Raw genomic sequence first — 19232 nt, 5'->3', positions numbered from 1 at the left:
TCTATTAAATTAAGTAGAATGAGATGGGCTGGGCATGTAGTGAGAATGAGCCCAGAACGAACAGCATTGAAAGTCTCTAATGCAACCCCCTCCAATAAAAGGCCAAGAGGAAGGCCCAAAAAGAGATGGAAGGACTGTGTAGATGAGGATTTTGCCATCCTAAAAGTAAAGAACTGGAAAACAATTGCTGGGAGAAGGGCAGAATGGGAAAAGCTTCTGTGGAAGGCCCAGGCCCACAAAGGGCTGTCGTGCCAATGCTGATGATGATTATTATAGGTACTAATAATTATAGTTATTAAAACTTTTGTATGTTTATTGTAAACTAAGACTTGATTGTTTAAATTTTGCTTTGCTGAAATTATTGTGAATGAGGGATTGATATAACAGCAAAAAGGAAAAAGCTGTTTCTATTATTTTTTCCATTCATTAATTTTTTAACATAAATGTACCTATAGACATTGAAATATTATTTATTGAGATTCTGCATTGATAAACTTCAAAACAAAAAGATTGACAAAGTGTTACATGGTGCAAATGAATGAATGCTTGAAGATGCATTAGTTATAATAACATAGTACAGGCTGATAATTTATAATAGAAAACGGTATGTGAAATTGTATTTGTTCAATTTTTTATGCTGAATCTAATAAAACCACTGAAAAAGGTTTTCTGCGCTTTCAAAGTTATACAAAAGCACTAGAGTCCCTCTCTGGTGGTCCTTGTACTATCCTTAAATACGATAGTCAAAGAAGTAGTGAACGACTAACAAAGGAGCAGACTATATAATATAGTCTGCTCCTTTGTTTAGTTTATTTTAATCATTGTCCAAAACATTTCAAAAGTTTTTAATATTCATGTTTATATTTCTTTTAGATTTAGGGCTCCATTACACCTCACACTATAGTCACTCTTCCTAATTCCAAAGGCTTGCAGCTCCTTCTTTGTTATGATAGTGAGTATAATTTCAATGCTTAAAATTTATAACTGAACATAAATTGTTTTACATTTGATTCCAGTTATTTACTGCTCATTTTTAAGAATGTATCAATTTTTTAAAAAAAAAAAAAAGTATTTTCTAACTGTATAAACTGTAATTTATTGTTAGAGATTTAAAATTACTGATTATAGTTTTATTGTAATTATTGCTAATCATATGTTGCATTATCAGTTTAAAAATATACCCAAACAACTAGTTCTCCATTATTAAGAAGACTTCCTATTTTCTATAATTTTTGTGTAGTTTTAATAATTTTTCACACAATGCGACAAAATGTGCTATGTTGAGCAGATACTAAAAAGTAACTGAATTATTAATATGTGTTTGAGTTTAATTTGTGCATTTTACAACACACACATAAAAGTTCAGTATTTGTTTCAAATATTTCATTGTACATTAAATTGTTCTGTGGAGTCTTCATTATTATAAAATCAGAACTTTTTGAGATATGCAGTTTCATTTCTTTGAATGTATTGAACCTGCTCTCAGCACAGTTTCAGCTGAAACCGAAGAAATGCAAGGTACTGCATTCCTTTAGGAAAACTTGGGAAAGATCCCACCATTAAATTCTGTATGCATGACACATTTGTTGTATTTCGGACAACCTGTATAGAATAAGTTGTTTGTGATGAATTATGAGAGTTTTTATTTATTTAACAATGTTATATATATCTATACATATTGAGCCATTAATAATAACATTAAATGTACTTATACAAATATATTTCTTACAAATATATGTAAATGTTCTTATTCTTGTTTATAAAGTGAAAATTTTTATGTTCAGACTATTTTTTAAAAAAGGTCAATTTTTATTAAAAGATGTTTATTAGCATACTCTTTCTTAAATATTTAATTAAAATAATAAATTTTATGAAAATTTAAATAAACTGATAAAATTAAAATAAAACTTTTTTTAATCTGCAATTTATTAAAAAGATTAAATTGTTGTTGAGCTGTTTGTTTTGGATACAGCTAAAAAACATATGTAAGAAAATGAACATAATTTGATATGCATGTTTTACAGAATTGGATATAGCTCAAAATAAGTGTTAAAAGTTTTACAAATGGGTGTTTAAAAAAAGTAGATAAAGCTGAAAGTGTATATTTATAAAAATTGTCTCGGCACAATGATTTTTTTCAATATTAAAGATTGACCCGAAAATTCTAACATAAGACTAAAACAATTTGGATTACACTTATATAATTTTAAACATTAACAATGATGGAACATGTGCCAAAAAATGTAAAAAGTGGTGTTCAGTAAGAAAGAGAAAAAGAAACTTAAAGGAAATAAAAATTATAAAAATATTTTTATTTATTTCTTTTAATTTATTATTTACTTTTAATGTTTATTAATTTTTCATTTTAAATATATATCATTGGTAATTTTAATATATTGTAGTAGTTATAAATGAAAAGTTAAATTGAGAATTTATTTAATGCTTTAAGTTTCCATCATATTTTTGTATTATAGGCACATATCCTATCACTGCACTAGGAATAATCCTTATGGATTAAGATTTTGAACTGCTAGGTTAAGATGACTAGGATCGTTTGAAAAGTTGCAAATGTAACTTTTCAGATGATATCATTGAGTTAAAAAATAAAAACAAATATATTCTTTGAAAACCTTTTAATTTCTCAAAGCTTAAAGTCTGAGGTTCAGAAAAATACTTAACTATTTTCAGAATTTGTAAAAGTCTGTTGAATAATTACTTATAATTAAAATTGCATATGCAGAGATTTACGAATTATGAAATTATTTTAGTTCCATGTAATTCTTTTGAAAAATAATTATAACTGTAGTATAAAAATCTGAATTAAATGCTTGTATTCTTCGACACTCACATTAAGTTGTTTAAATGCCTATTTTCTTTGAAATATTTTGTCCATTTTTTTTTTAAATATTCATTTTGAGCTTTGTTTTCTTTGCTAGAAAAATACAACCTGACAGTTGATCACGAAAATTGAGATTTCTCAAGATCCTTCTCTTTATTTCTATTTAGGAATTACAACTTTGTTAAAAATTGAACAGAAAAAAAGCTTTGCAAAAGCAAGTTTGAAATGTATAACAGAATATTTACAATACATATTATTATTGTAAATTAAAAGAATAATGGATTTAAATGTAACATTTTATTCAGTTATGATAGGAACAGTTACATATTATCCTGTATAATATCTTGAAAGCTATTTTAAAAATATTCTTTCAATTGTATTGTATTATCTGCTGAACAGTTTTAGCAGTGGGAAGTTAATGGCTATTTTATAAAGGTAAAAACATTGTAATAAAACTTGAACTGTTCTTGAATTTTATGTTAATGTTTTAGGCAATTGTAGACAAATAATCTATTTAAATAATTTGATTTCTGCACAAATGCCAAAGTTATTAAGAAAAACATATTAATGATTTATAAAGAGGAGGATTAAATGAATTCTTAATCAATTGAAGGAAATATTTTTGCATGATAATACAAACGAAAAAAGAATGAAGCTATTATAATCAAAGATATGCTTGCTTTTTATTTAGACTATGCTTTTAGACTACCAAACAAGAGTAGTAGCTACAGTTTCTGAGTGTGAAGTTTAAAAAATTGCTTTTTATTAGATTATGCTTAAAATATGCAGCTCTTCAGAGCTTCAACTAAATTTAGTTGAAAAGTTTACAGATCAAGTTAATTGAGCATCTGTAGTCTTTTTTTAACATTAATGAGATCCTTACTGGATGAATTTTTTTAAAAATTGTTTTACTATTCATCTTAGGTATGGTCATTTACATAAAAGTTAGTTAAATGAACACAACATGACATACTAATAGTTTTTGCATTTAGCATTATAGAATGATAAAACATACATATAAATTTTGAAGCATTTTTCTAAAAAATTGGCATCTTTAATTGAGTTAAAGCTAAATATGTAAAGGAATTTATTTACAATAAATAAACCTTTAAAATAATAATTAATTGCAGATTTTTGTTCTTAAAAATTATGTTATTGATCTTTCATTTACTATCATCTAAAAAGTACAACTTCAGGTTGTAGCTTAAAATTAGTAGTTTTAAGTTTGTGTGTGATTTATTTTTAATCTTTCATTTGTTTAAATAATTTTTTTCTTCCTTGTAGCGTAAACACATCCTGGGATGAGGCCATAAAACGATTGTAAAACGACGTAATGTAGAAACTGGTTATTTGGATGGTGTGTTTATGCATAAGAAAGCTCAAAAACTGAAATTTCTGTGTGAAAGAAATGATAAAGTAAGTTTCTACAAATGAAAGTTTAGTAGTCTTTGATACTAAAATGTTTGTTGATTTTTTTTAAGTATTTATAGAACTGTGATATTTTTAACTTAACTGTAAGTTTATATATATATATATATTATATATATTTTATCGGGAGCATCGCTATCCCGGATGACTGAATTTCCTGGTTTTCGGGATCGACCAAAAAGTGTCGTTAATCAATGTTTTATCTAACCTGAATTACAAGGTAAAAAGTGTAACACATTTTATAGTAAGAGAAAAAAAATGGTAGAAAAATAACATCTAGAATAAAAAAAATTGCAAGTTTAGACAAGAAAAACAAGTTTAAAAAATACAAAATTTTCATATTTATTTTTTAAAAATAATTACAATTCCTAAATAAACTAATATAAACAAAACCATTGATTAAATAACGCAATATATTTCTTACCTAATTATATAGGGGGGGGAATCGATAAAATAAAAGGAAAACTTATTAATCTAAATAAAAACAACGAAAATTAAAAAAGGCCCTAACATAAATATTAAACCCCGGAACAAGGCAAGATCAATAAGATCAACGGAATTAAAAAAAATCGAATGATAAAATTTAAGAATAAAAGAATTAACTTATTAAGTGCTAAATTTATCGTGAAAAGAGAAAAAATTCAAAACGCAGTGGAATCAGAAAAACAAAACTGCAATCTACTTCATAAAATAATCGTATGTTTAAATTAATAAGCAGTTCTCCTTTTATTTTTTCATAAAAACACGATTTTTAACGAAAGCAGATGTGATCCCACATCAAGAAAAACTTGCAAATGATACCGCACTCCCAAAAAATCAGAATTTATTCAAAAGAAAAATATTTTATTTTTATTAATCGATGTCAAATAGATAAGTATATTTTTCTCTTTCATCTTCTGTTCACTGATATGCCTGTCCAATGCATTTTCCCCAGCCCACCCCCCTCGTAAGTCAAAGAGAAAACGAAATCAGCATGCCACTCTTTTGAGTTTGATTGACGGCCTAAAGGAGAAAATAAAACATTCATCCCTTCCCTGCCTCTTCTCTATCTGAAAATCTTCAAGGTCATGGAAGAAACGACGTTTCTCTGGGTAAACGTGGAAAAAATTCTCCCCTTCTTCACATTTTCCTCTACTCAACTTCAAGGATGAGTCCAATTTCCCCTTTTTTTCATAATTGTTCCAGTTTAAAATGGCGGGAGAACCGAGCAAAATTTCCTCCGGCTACCTGGATGCCGGATAAATGGATTTCTTCTGTATATATATATATATATATATATATATATATATATATATATATATATATATATATATATATATATATATATATATATATATATATATCTATCTATATATATATATATATATATATATATATATATATATAAATATACTGATTAACATTCAGTTATATTATATATATATATATAAACTGATTAATATTTTTGAATTATCTGAAGTTTTGAAAGTTTAAAATCAAATTTGATTTTTATTTTTTCAAAACAATAGAACAGATTATAAAAGTTAACGTATTACCCTTAAAATGGAATAGCAAAAAATCAAATATATATATATATAGGTTCAAAATGAAGATAAAACAAAGGAAAATTACAGACACATGAAGAAAGGGGGGGGGGAGGAAGAAAAATAATAATTAAAAAATAACAAACAACTGGGATAAAAAAGGATAAAAATTTTTTAAAAAATCCTGAAAATAAATACATATTTTTTTAATTCTATTCATTTTATTAAAAGTGGTATTTAAATAGATGCTCCTATAAGCATTAGAATTCCAAGTAATACCACTTTTAATGAAATGAATAGAATTAAAAGAATATGTAGTAATATTTATTTATCCAAAAAACAAATTGATAAACTTTTTCAAAATTTGATAAAAAAAACAATGTGTACCTAACTAAATTAATAAAATTCGATATAAAATCATTGAATTAATCGTATATTTTTGTGGATATATTTACTAAAAATTTTCTTTGTTAATTTATAAAATTTTTTCATGTGCAAATCCATTTCGGGGAAATCCGTTACCAAAATTATTTACTAAATAATTTCTTTGTTAATTTGTATAATTTTTCCATAAGCAAATCCATTTCGGGCAAATCCGTGGCTAAGATTATTCACTAAAAATTTCTTTTTTAATTTATACAATTTTCAATGCGCAAATTCATTTCGGACAAATCCGTGGCTAAAATTATCTACTGTAAAAAAATTGTCTTTGTTAATTTATATAATTTTTCCATGTGCAAACCCATTTCGGGCAAATCCATGGCTAAAATTATGTGCAAAACAGGCAATTCATGTTTCTCTTTTCTGTTTTCTATTTTTTTCTTAAATAAATATTTATTTTCTAAAATTATTTATGGTCAACTTCTTTAAATTATCCAGTATAATATTACCTTGCACACATCCATTTCGGGCCCATCCCTGGTAACTAACAAATCAAACTCACTTTAGCAATGCAGTAAGAACGGCACTTTAAAACAAAACTCCTCTAGTTATGCTCAATTTGCCCTTTTGTTTTAATATTTTGCAATCTTGTTATGAAAATATTTTTTAAATCATTCTTGAAAAATTTAACGTTCGCGTAACTACATTTGAATTCGCTACTCGCTTTATAGATTTTGTTTTATTCTGTTTTTTCTTTTTACTTAATTTTATTTTCTGTTTTTGCATGTTACTTTACTTATTGTGTTCGATTTTATTTGTTGTAATTTTTGTAAAAAAAATTTTTGAGTGCTCCTCACACTATTATATTAATATATTTTGCTTTGACTATATTGATACAGTATCAGAAAGCACTCTTTTTTGTGGATATAATCGTGTGGGCTCGTGATCTTTTATTTTCCGGATTTTTAAAAAAAATTTATCCTTTTTTTTCACCCAGTTGTTTTTTTTTTTTTTTTATTATTATTTTTCTATTCCCCCCTTTTTTCATATGTCTGTTATTTTCCTTTGTTTTATCTTCATTTTGAACTTATCTAATGAGTTCTGTTTACTTGCAGCTTATGCGCAATAAATGAAACTTATTGTTTTTCTTAATTTTCTTCGTGTTTTTTTGTATATATTTATTTTGTTGTATATATGTATATACATACATAATTTTGAACCTAATTTAAAGTTTCCTATGCTAAACTAAGTTTTTTTTTCGTTGAAAGTACTAAACTTAATGCATACATTTAACTTGAGAAAGTCAGTTTTCTTTCCAATATTCAAATTATTTGAAAATTCGAAAGGAAAATTTTTGCAAAAATCTTCGCCACAGGTGCCCACTGGGTAACGAGAAGAGAGTAGCAGTTCTGGCATTTCTGTGGCCAATGGAACAACCCCCAAGTACCCGCCATTAACAAAACAAAAAAAAAGCATATGTTTTTTATAATATTTTTCAATTTTTTTTTACAAAACTTTACCTGATAAAGGTGATGTTACAGGTTTACTTTATAATAAAAGTATACCGCTTTCAGTTTTAAACTGTTAATTTGCGTAAAAAATAAAATATCAAATCATAATAATAGTAGAGAATAATATTAAGAATCTTAGCGGATTATAAAGAAATATTACTAGTAAATACCTGTGCCAATATCTTCAAAAAGTTGAAAAAGGTTTTTATTATGCTCTTCAGAAAATTTGTGATGTTACTTTTTTAGTTACAACTTTTATATTCATTTTAAGTACAATATCTATATGATCACAGAGAAATACAAAATAATCTCAGTTGCAAATTAATTCTTTTCTTTTTTGGATAAGCTTTTTTGCATTGTGGGTTTATTCTTTTGAAACGTTTCTATGGTATTTGTATGATAGCAATAAATATTTTAAAATAGTTATTTAAATATATAGTGCCTATGTTGCCTGAACTGTAACTGGGAAAAAAAAATTGTAAGACTAATTCTGTTTTTCTTATAACACTTTACGTAAAAAGTTATTTTCCAACTAAAGAATATAGTTTATGATGAATGCAATACAAAGAAGAAAGTTCACCTAATTTCATCATATATATATATATATATATATATATATATATATATATATATATATATATATATATATTTTATGTTTATCACAAATATTTTAGTAACAATGAATTATCTTAAATGAAAATTATATTTTTCTTTAACTATTCACATCATTTATTACAAAGAGTAATATCTTTATGATGATAAAAATTTTTGTCTCCTGGTTTTACATTTTTGAGATTAACTAAAAAGAAATAAATTACTAATTAATTTTTTTACTGTTCATTGGTTTTATCCCTTTGTAGCTTGGTGAATTTTTTTGTATCAAGGCCATCACCAAGGATCTTTTCTAGTAAATGCTTCTCTGACTGTCAAGTTTTTGCATATATTAGTGCCAGAAAAAAAGCAGTTATTAGAGAAAATTAATCTTCTTTAAAAGAAAGCTTTTTCTTTAGTAAATGAACTCAGTTCTTAACTGTGTTTTCTTTGCACATGGCCATGATTTTACATCTAAAATTCCTCCACCCATGTCATAATTTGTTTCCTTTGATTTTATATTGTCATTTATGCTTTTTCTTGTTTCATCATTTTGCATTGTTTTTCCTAATTTTTCATCATTCACATGTTGTTATCCTGATGAAGTTGGTTTAATTTTAGGTATTCAAAACATAGACCTATCTAGCAAAAAGAAGTTTTTTTATTTTCTAATAACAAACAATTATTGCTCTTCATAGCTTAGATTTATTATTTTCATAGTAAGATAAAAATTTACTGTTTTGGGTAAAAACAAAAGTTCTTTTGAAATTTTAAAAATTCATTTTTAAAGATAAATTTTTTATGTTAATAAGATGAATATTCACACTAAATAGTTTGATGTATATTGTCAATAAATACAATAAACTTTTCTCCCATGCATAAGAAATTATATATTTTAACTGTTATGTAATTTTAAGCAACTCTATCTTTAATTTAAGATTAAAATATCTTTCATTTAACAAATTCTTTAGTTAGATATGCGTAAAAGTTGTGTACGAATTAAATTAATGCAGATGGTAATGATTTAAAACGAACAAGATTCTTAAAATTTATTGCTTTCAATTCTGTTAAATAGTCCTCTGATTATTTAGTAATTGAAAATTTTCTTTATCTTTTTTTTTTCCCCTTGAAAATATTAAGTGCTTTTTCATGGGAGCAAACTTTTGCAAGAATATATTTCAATTTCTTATAGGTTTTGCTTACAATATGACAAATTAATAATTTATCAGTCTAGTTTAAATTTTATAGGAAAGATTTCTTTAGATATATTTCAGGGGTCTGTCCCGGCCGAATTTACTACCGTTTAGCGGTACATTCACAAATTTAATTTTACGCAAAATGGTAGTTTCACAATATACTTTTTCTTAAAATTTTATTTTTGTATCCCTTAAGAAACCAGAAATCTATATTTTTACCATGCTTTTGTGTTGACTTTTTAATATAATTTTTAATTTTTCACAAATTATGTCAAAATTTTCACAAAATAGGTACCTTTTAGAAAAACCCAGACAGACCCCTGTATTTATAATTTTTTTCGATATTTAAGAAAATACCAAGCTATCTTTTAGAGAAAAAAATAGCTTAGTTTATGATTGTATTAAATATTTTTAAGATTTGTTTTTTTATAAACATTGATGTATTTATTTTATTAGAAAGATTTTGAAAAGCTTGTATTTAATTTTATCCTTAGTGCCAATTTTATTTTCAATTCCTTAGTGATATTCTAATTTTTGGAGAAATATGTGCTCATACGTTATGTAGTTCAGATAGCATTTGAGTTGTGAAATGATAACTTTTTAAAAATCTATTCTTTATTAAATTCAAAAAAGATTTTTTTTCATTATTATTTATTAAAAAAATGCAGTGTTTTTATTGTTTTACTTTTTTTAAATATTTCCTGTTTTTTCATGTGTAGGTGCTGCCATAGTTCTTCTGTACAAGCTCTTAGGTATACTTGTTTACCTTCACTAGCTGCTGCTCCTGTTTCAAATCCATACATGTTGAGAGAGGTTCGTTTTATATGAGATATTCATTTTTCACTTATATTTTATTTCATTTCAGCTATAAAATTTTTGAAATTATTTCTACCATATATTCATTATTTTTTCAAATTTGCTTCTTTCAAAGTTTAAGTTTTTTTTTAACTGACCTAAGGAATAAATTGTAATAGATTTCAACTAGCTTACCATTTTTATTTAAAAAAAAAATAAATGAATAAAAAACTTGACGAAGTTAATTCTATTGTTCAAATTTTTCTCCCGTAAATTATAAATGCATACCTGCCAATATTAGAGAAATAAAATTACAGAGATTTTGCTGGCAACATTTCTTAGGCCACTTATAAAGTTTGATACATTGTGCATTATCATGTAAGTCAAAAAAAGAAATTCAAAATTGGAAATAATATAAGCGCTTACATTTAGCAAAGTAAAAAATATGTATATAAATCTTAACCTCAAGATTTTTTTAAACCATTATTAAGTAAATATATAATATATTTACTTAAAACTATTAACACTGAACAAGCTGCGGTGCTAGCAATAGTGTTATCTGTTGAGGATTAAGAGAAGTATTTTTTTCATCATAGGATATTTCATTGTCAATTTTTTAAAAAAAAATTTCTTCAACAAATACAGAGAAATTTCCGAATATACAGGTAAACAGGAGGGAGTTGTAAAATATAGGAGTCTTCATTAAAAAAATGACTTGGTAAGCATGTAAATGTTTAATAGAGATGTAACCTTTAAGATATTTTGAGTTGCTTCTTGTTTGTTATAGAAAATATGTGTCAATTTATTTAATTTTAGTTTTCAGGTCCTAAATTTTTTTAAATGTGTGTAAATATTTTGAAATTCAGATTACCAAATTTTGATATGCAAGAAAATATGTTTTCTTCTCTAATAGTCAAAAACTATTTTACTTTTTTTTCCCTTTAAATTGTGTTTTGTGAAAAATAAGATAAAATTTTTGATAAAGTTTATTTTTAAAATTTGATCATTATCCTGTCTGTTAAGAGGGGAGGGGAAATTCAGTTGTTGAGAGCGGAGGTTTAAGAATATTGAGTGTTAAAATTAAAGTTTAAAAAAGTTTTGTCTATAATCTGACTTTAATTTAAATTTGAAAAAAAGTCAACAGAAAACTGAAGGACAAAAAAAAAATTAAAATACTTTTGAAGCAGCATGATGGACTTTTTAAGATCGAAAACTGTTTTTTTTAACCAAACAAAGAGTAATAAAAGGTTAACTTTGTATCACATATCTACACATATATTTAATATATACTTTTTATTGTTTTTTCTAAACTTTATTATATTCTATATAGCAAGAAACAAATGTTTTTAAAATTATAAATTACGTTTCATGAAATATACTAATTACTACCTAATGAAGTATAAAATTACACAACCATGTTACCCACTTACTGCAGGGAATAGCACGGAAGGAATTATATATTTTATTAATCATAATATAATTTAAAAAGTGCTTCACTAAATTAATCTGGTAATAATAATAATATGCTGTAAAATTAAGAAATCTGTAAAAAACAAAAATTTATCTGTTTAAGTGGGACAAATAAATTAAGGTTTTACATCAATTGATTATAATTTGAATAGCACTGGAAAACAATTATTTATTTTTGCTTTCCAATGAATAGGATTTTTTAACAATATAATTTTTACTATGCTGATTTCAAATCTGCAAGCAATTTCTTACTCCAAGCTACAGTTTTTTCATGTAATATTTTTAAGTGTATTTTTTGTCAAAATGTAGTTTAAAAAATGTTTCCTATAATAGAAGATCGCATAAGTGTTATGACAATTTTCTAGGGGAATAAAGACACATCATCTGTATTAAATTTGCTTAGCGACTTATGCCTGGATTTTTTGACATACTCTGCGGTTCACTATTATGAACTGCTCTTTACTGTGCTTCTGAACAGGTCATGATAGCCACATATGACAATATTTCCATGCATGTTTGCAAGTTTCATTCAGATAATAAGTCCAACTCCCCTAGAAGTTTGTCGCAACATTTATGTGAACCTTTGTTATACATGACATTTTAAAAACTTGTACATTTCAACAAAAATATACTGAAAATATTATTTCAAAAAGAATCTGTAGATTGAAGAACAAAACTAATTTCTGGTTTGAAATTTCCACCCCTGAGTTAGGCAAGATCAAGTTTTTGTATAAGCGTAAAAAAAAATTTGTTCCCCAATGTAATCTTTATTTAATATTGTTAAAATTTATAAACAAGTCTGTCTTAAACTATGTTTATATTTCTATATGTTTCTAGATCATTAAATGCACAATATTTTTGAATTAAAAGCATTTGAACTTTGAATATTTTGCCTTCTGCAAAAAATATAGATTGTAGCAGGTTCATAAAAAAAAGGTTTTGATGAAAATTTAATATATTAAGTGAAAAAACAATTTTTTTTAATGAAAATTAATTGATTTAGAAAAATTTTATTTTTATTAACTCTTTACATAACCATTAAAAGCAAAATTATTATAATCATTTTATATATTTAATATCGTTTAGTGATTCGAATTGATGTTTTTTAATTGAAGTAATTTAACTTACAGTTTAAATTGAAAATTTTAATAATTTGATTTAAATCATCTGCTCCATTTGCAAAGTTTTATTATTTTATATCATAGGCCAAACTGGATTAAAACCTTCAGGTAGTAAGTCTTTATGTATAGATTCTTCAAGAAACAAAGTTGTGAATACTGAGTGAAACTATCAAAATCTTAGGGTGGGACCTGAGATTTAAGAGATAAAAGAAATTAAACATAAAATATTGAATTGAACTGGTTGAGTAGCCGGCTTTGGATTTTTACTGTACTATATTTATTTTTTAAATGTTAGCAATTATTTTTTTCATTATTTCCATTTTTTTTATTTATACTTATTATACATATATTTTTATGGATAGTAATTCTTAAATATGTCAGTGTATTGTTAATAACACAATACAATAAAAATTAACTACATAAAAGAAATAAACCTTTTATGACAGAGTTTACAGGATGTGGATGAAGGCAGATGTGCTTTTTATTATCTTTGCTATTTATACATTCTCTCTTGTTGCATAATCTATTTATATATCTGTTATTATGTCAACTTTTTGAACGAATAAATTACACATCCATTCTTTTTTTAGGGATTCTTTGTTTTTGGTTCGGCAATCGGCCTAATCTGATTTAAATTTTAATCTCACAGACAAAGTCGTAATTTATAAGTTAAATTTTCAGAATCAATGTTAACTTCTTATTGTGACAGGACAGAAAAACATTCCTTTTCCTAAAAGCATTAATCTTCATCCTAAAAAAAACTTTTTGAACAAATCTACATAAAACTGTGTTTTAAAAAATTGTGCCTTATTTGAAATCATGTAAATCAAAAAAGGAGAAAACTTGATGATGTTCCTTAATAATTTACTGGATTTCTAATTTAGCATTTTTTACAGTTTTTAAAATTGCTAATTTGTGATTTAGATTTCATTACCATTAGGTGTATCCTATAAGATTTTTCTATTATTCTTACATGTTTCTGGATTGTTGTCAGTTAAATTCTGGAGTGTTGTTAAGTAACTGTCTATTTCTCCCCTTAGAGTATCTATGTGTTAGGTTTTACTTTTCATCCATTTTTGTTTCTCAATTTTTTAATTTTATCTTTATATATTATAAGCGTACAATTAATTTAATATTATAAGCGTACAATTAATATAAATAAGCGTACAATTACTAAAAGCAGACAATTATGTTATAAAGCAGATTGCAGCATTTTCTTTTTACAAGTGATACATTTCAGATTCTCCTACAGTTTTAGTTTTTTTCTTCATTCATCATGAAATTAATTCTCAATAAATTAATACCTATTCATAAATTTTAAGGTGAAGTTTTTTTTTTTAAAAATTCAGTTGATTCTATTATATCCTACCTTGTATGAGATTGTAATATTTATGTTATATTTAGTTTTTTTTTACTATCATTTCCATTTGGTAAATTTTAAGCTTTGTTTTTATTTAATTTAATTAATAAATTTTCCTTACATTTTATCATTTTATTTTTTACTTTTAATTAGGTATAAAATATATTGCATTTTTTAATGACTAATTTTGGTTTATATTAGTTAATTTGGTGATTTTAGTCTTTTATAATAAATCTTCAGTTTATTATATTAAATCTTTAGTTTATTATAATTTGGTTTTATTTAGTTTAATATAATTTAGCTTAACTTCAATTAAATGAAGATCTTTAATTGACTTATATTTGTGTAAGTTTTATCATATTAAATAAGTTTTTTGTTTTTCTTATTAATTTCACAATTTTGCCATCATAATTTATATTTTTCTATCTATTTATCACTCTTATTAATGATATTTTTTTAATAGAAAATCTTTTCTCATGTTGCAATTTTATAGTAATTTTTTCCTTCTCTTCTGTGGATTAAATTTAATTAAATATGGATTTTTCACGCATTTCTTAAATTTTTTTTCGGGATAATGCAATATTTAGAGTTAAAAAATGTTTTATTTATTTTTTTAATTAAGTAATGCTCAATTAAGTTTCCTTATATTATTGGTTCTTATCTTTCCCATAGTTAATATTTTAATCGATGCTATGTATTGGGGTTTATTTGCTTATTGTGTTTTTGGAAAAGGTTCTTACATTGATTAAATAAGATTTAACATTGATAATATACAGATTATGTACATATTTTTAGTATTTCTTTTGCAAAAACTTTGTACTTATAATTTTTTTTTTACTGTTGCATAGTAAATTCCTTTAGCCTTGTGTTTTTTTTTCAGTCATATTTATATTTCTGATACGTCATTATTCTTAATCATAATTGATGTAATTTAAATATTTAGATATGTCAAGATATTTAGATTTTTTCCTATTAAATTTAGAAAGATACATAGCGAATTCAAATATGCCAAGTGACGCAAAGTCAAAATGCTCTCTTATAAAAATTAGGGAACATCTTGCTAAAAAATCCTGATAAACTCTGAAGTCGCATCAAAAAAGGGAATTATTATTTCATGTAGCTTGATCAAAAATAGAACATGTTTTTCTTGGTTCAAACTAGGTTTTTTTTTTTTTTTTTTAAACTGTGGAACAATGTCTTAAGCCTGTAATTGAAATTACGGGAACCAGTCCAAGATATTTCATAGCATTTAACTATTCCAATAAATATTAATTAATGTTTTCAATGAACAATTCAAAAATATCTACCTTAAATATGCTAACAAAAAAAAAGCAAAAGACGAGCTGGATAATTTGAGTATGCTTTTACAAATGTTATTTTACAACTTAATTTAGCAGACAAATAAATGAACATTTAAATTTTATTTTAGTAATATAAGTTAAAGAGAATGATTTCCCCCCCCCCTGCTTTTCTGTAATGTAAAATGCTATATTTTTAAGTATTATTTAATTAGCATCATTATCAGCTGTATAAAATTTATATTATTAGTATTTAATTAAATTTTATGAAACATTTTTTTTATTTTATCCATTGAATCAGTACAAGTTTTAATATATTTTAAATTGCTATATATCACATATATTTTTTATGTTTATAATAATTTAAAAAAATATTTTATAAAAATGAAATTGTGAAAAGGTACAAAAATGACATGGAACACATGTAAAGTAGTAAAAATAAGTCTTAATAATAATTGTTTAATATTATAGTTAGATAATAAATAAAGTATAAACTATTTCCAATAATTTTAACATGATAAAGTTTAATACATGATTAAATACATGATAAAGTTTAATAATATTAAAGACTGTAGTTCTGAGATTTCTGAATTCCTGACTAAAAAATGTTTTATCGTTATTTTTAGCTTTTTGTCTTTTTATTTGTACTAAGAACATCCCATTTTCTATGAATACTAATACAGTTTCTAAAGTAATCAGTTTGAATGATAGAAAGATTTGTATTTTCAATTTAATATTTTTTGTTGTATTTTAGTTCATGCAGAAAATTTGCTTTTGAAAACAAATGTGCATATTTACTGTGATTTCGTTTCAAAGTTGCTGCAACCCCACTTCAAAATGATTTATTACAGAAATCATGGCCTTAGTTGCAAATTTTAAATAAATATTGGTATGAAAGAATATTAAATAATTGATACTTATTATTTTTTAATGCCATAGTACCAATAAAACTTTTTAATTATTGATCTTTTATGACATGTTTATTAAAAAAATTCAACTGGAAAAATTTTTAAAACTTTTTATTTAGAATAACGAAACTCTGTATATAATAAAAGTATTTTTCTTTGTAGTTAAAATTGACCCTTATTGTACTTAAGTTGAGAAAACTATACTTTGTTTTATCTTGTTCGCCTTTTTAAAAAAGTAAACTAATATATGTATATTGTTTCAAAACATGTCCTGGTTTCTTTTTTTTCCTACTGTGACCTGCAATTTGCTTATTAACATAATGCAGCATTAAATAAAATGAAAATTTGGTAAATTAAATCTCGGTTTGGCAAAATTCATGATTAAAAAACCAAAAAAGATTTGTTACATTTGAATCAGATTTTTTCTCTGACGAAAGCATGTAATAAATTGTTTTAAAGATATTTAACATTATTTAAAATAGTTAGCATTTCTGGTGTTAACGATGGGTTTCAAAGTACAATGTAAAACTATGGGTTTCAAAGATGGGTAAAACAATTATTTAAGTATTAAAAAACTAATCATTGAAAAAATAAAATCATAGTTATATATTTCAAGCTCAATTTGATAATGAATGTTAAAGATTAGGATACTATTTGTCAGTTAGAAAGATTAAATTAAAAGTCTTAAAAAGATTAAATTAGTTAATAGTAGAAAACATTGTTGTTTGCATTTAAATAAGCTTTGGCATAAAATAATAAAAGAGACTTAAAATTAAATTGCAAGTTAATTAAAAGTACTTGTAACAGAGGGCACAAATAAAATCCAACTTTTTAGACATGCACTGTTATTTACGCTAATGAAAATTAATTGATTTAGAAGCATTTCCCTTTTATTAATCCTTCACTCAATCATCAAAAGCAAAATTATTATAATCATTTTATATATTTGATTTAATTTAATGATGCCAATTGATGTCTTTTAATCGCATGAATAAAGACACATTTCGCATTGTTCTATTCAACGTTTTCACAATTAATTCAACTGCTATCTATTTTGGCGTATTGTCAGTCTGTAGTGTATGAAAACGGTTGCTTATTTTTTGTTGAATAATTTGGCTACACACCCTGTTATATTTTTGGGAGTAGTAATTCTTATTTATGTCAGTTAATAACACAATACAATTATCCACATAAAAGTAATTAGCTTTCTTTAACAGAGTTGTGGGATAAATGCAGATTGTTTGTCAAGGAACCAAAACTGTCTAAAATCTAAGATAATAATAATAAAAAAACAAAGCTCTTTGTAAATTTTAATTCTGTCACATATTCATGTATCTTAAATGTATTAAAATTTATGTATTGTTAATTAAATTCTAAAGCTTAGGTGGTGTTGTTTCGTTTAGCTTATAAATATGAATTGCCTTCATATGTTTATAAACAGTTTTATAATGAAAACACAGGTTTTGTCTAAAAAGTATTGTCAGTATATCAATAAAAAGTTATTTCTTGTTTTGATTAGCTCAACATGTTGAAGGTTTGAGTATAGGCTTCTTCTATGTTACTATCAAACTTTCAATAAGATTTCCAAGCTCGAAAATTGCCATGTTCAGTTTTTTTAGCATATCAAAAAAAACATGGTTTTGAACCTTGGTGCAATCATTTTTTACTTTATTGGCATTACAAGAGATAGTACTAACATATCTTATGCTGTTTAAACTGTAAACCCTGATTTGGTTCTTGATCATTTTGACTGCTGGCTAATTTAATCTCGATACTTAATTATGCTTGGTGCTTGAATGATTTTTCAAGAATTATCTCTCTCTTATCTACAAGTAAAATCACTCTTTTTTTATGCAGTCAAACTTTATGGTAAACTTTCAAGGGACCGAAATTTCGGTTCACTATATCCGTTACACGGGCAATTTAACTAATGGCTCCCAAACTCCTCCGTTTTATTACACATTATTCAAATAAATGACTGAAAAATATTGTATGGAAGCAAAAAATGTGTTATTTTTTATTATTCTTCTTCCTACGTACGAAAAAAAAATTAGTAATCTTTAGCTGATGAGCAATCCTCAACATCAGATATGGAAACACTTCCCGACTCTCAGATCCTGAATTTCTGTTATTCCGCTTTATAAACCTGTCTAACCTGCCATTCGATCACATAAAAGTAGTCTCACAAAATGGCACAGCAAATTCGTCAACATATGTCCAGATACTGGAAGATTATGGCCTCTTCGAATGCTGAACCACTTCAGTAATGCTTCTTCAACATCCATGTGATCTGCTTTTCTCAACTTTTTTCTGTCACCTAAATTTTTTTCATGAGCAGAAATTGTTAATTGCCTTTTTTTTCTTCTTCATATATTATAAACTGTAGATTTGGATAGTTTATATTCTCTACAAATATCAGCTTGATTACATCCATTTTCAATTTTTTTGATTATGCCCATTTTATCATCAATGGAGAACGCTTTACGTTTACTGCTCGCCACAGTTAAATTTGAGACACTTGTCTGTAGGCCTTTTGTTTAACTGAACTGAGAGCAAAAAGGAGATGAAATAAAAGCCTTATCTACATAGATCAGTGTCCAACCCTTTGACCAATAATGAATAATTACTCATTCCCTCTGACAGAAAATGCATATTGATACCACTGACACCTTACAGGTGCATCATCTGCCTGAGTTAGAAATATCTGCCTGGTTTATTTAGGGATGGGAAAGTGAGATAAAAGAAGCAAACAAGACAAAAAGCTTATCGCTACATTCCCCTCTATAGATGGTCTTAAAAATAGTTATATGT

The 19232-nt window shown here is 25.2% G+C and overlaps 1 protein-coding gene across 6 annotated transcripts in view; it reads left to right on the top strand.

The window, feature by feature from the left end:
- The window catches only part of LOC147810115 (dual specificity testis-specific protein kinase 2-like), a 63560-nt gene that overhangs the window by 29431 nt on the left and 14897 nt on the right, over window positions 1-19232 (top strand). For 5 of the 6 annotated variants that reach the window (XR_015434205.1, XR_015434208.1, XR_015434204.1 and 2 more), the window contains one exon: window positions 874-938. The gene's annotated coding sequence lies outside the window, so the exon portion shown is untranslated. Of the gene's footprint in view, window positions 1-873; window positions 953-4123; window positions 4256-10188; window positions 10283-19232 lie in introns of those variants that run through there. The other variant, XM_087164977.1, reaches the window with a different exon arrangement.

This window comes from Parasteatoda tepidariorum, chromosome 5 (assembly GCF_982258835.1).
Source record: "Parasteatoda tepidariorum strain Cologne lab strain chromosome 5, Ptep-v5.0, whole genome shotgun sequence".
NCBI classification, from domain to species: domain Eukaryota; kingdom Metazoa; phylum Arthropoda; class Arachnida; order Araneae; family Theridiidae; genus Parasteatoda; species Parasteatoda tepidariorum.
Note: the sequence above shows the minus strand (reverse complement) of the source record. Positions and strands in the feature narration are given on the sequence as shown.